Here is a 1,107-nt window from a genome sequence, read left to right as displayed (position 1 = left end):
CCAAGAGAAACAGGCATACATGAAAATCTTGAGAGATTTTCAGGCCTAATGGAAATATCATATTGATCAGAGGTCTATGAAGTTCGTTTCCAAACACGAGATTCCAAAAGAGAAATTCTCGTGGATCGATTATGACTGAAAAACTCGTTCGGAATTGGAAAAGGAGCAGGATCGAAAGATCACGAAGAAAAGAACAAATTAATTTATCAGAAATGAGCTCTTGCAAATTCTCAAATTTACTCAAATTTCCTTCCTCCTTCAATGGACACGTGTTAATATTTTTTTTTCCATTTTATTTTTCATGTGTTTGCATGACAGGAGCAATGCGAATAAAGTTTGAAAAAAATGCTATTTTATTGAAAATTCCCCTAAAAATTTCGACCATTTTTCACTGGATCCAGTGTTCATTAACCACTGAACCTCTGTACAGTTATTTTGACTGAATTCACAATCAGAATATGGATTAAAAGGATCTTGAATATCTTTCAAATTACCGACACACAATTTGCATTTTTGACAAGAAAAAATAGCTATATATCCTGTTGCTTCTCTTCCCCTGCTCAACGGAGTATTTCCATCAGAATCAGCAAACATTATATCATCACAGTCACAAAGTTCTTCCTATGAGAATCTCAACAGTCTTTTCACATTATGAAAACTTAACTATACATACATGTACATGCTATATTGCATAACACACACACAGTTTCCTTTCCCTTTAACCCCATTATCTGCCAGCCGAAACGAGCCCCTGGTTGCCACTGTCAGCCCATGAAAGGAAATGACACGTACAGTAGCAACGGTGGCGAGAAAATGATGTCTAATTAACGTGGATGATCACGCTAGCTTGTAAGGACCCTGACAATTTTAGAACGTGTCTGGTCATGACGTGTGGAGCTACTATTAACACACTTAGAAATCGTAATAACTACAGATCTCCCGGGATAGGTAATGAGTAGCCTGGTAATCTTTAAAACATATCTCATAGAAAGTATTAAGTGGTAGAGACAATTTTTCCCTGGGATCTGGGAGAGGACGCGATCACAGGAAACCTCGGAGTTTACAGTATTGGAAGCAAAGTATTGATTTGTTTTGAGTTTTATTTAT

General features: G+C 36.8%; 1 protein-coding gene across 2 annotated transcripts in view; it reads right to left on the bottom strand.

The window, feature by feature from the left end:
- The window catches only part of LOC119590399 (Kv channel-interacting protein 1-like), a 142,390-nt gene that overhangs the window by 55,197 nt on the left and 86,086 nt on the right, over window positions 1-1,107 (bottom strand). The gene's annotated exons all lie outside the window — the stretch shown is intronic.

The sequence above is a fragment of the Penaeus monodon genome, chromosome 27 (assembly GCF_015228065.2).
Source record: "Penaeus monodon isolate SGIC_2016 chromosome 27, NSTDA_Pmon_1, whole genome shotgun sequence".
In the NCBI taxonomy this organism is placed as follows: Eukaryota; Metazoa; Arthropoda; class Malacostraca; order Decapoda; family Penaeidae; genus Penaeus; species Penaeus monodon.
This window is presented reverse-complemented; position numbering and strand designations above follow the sequence as displayed.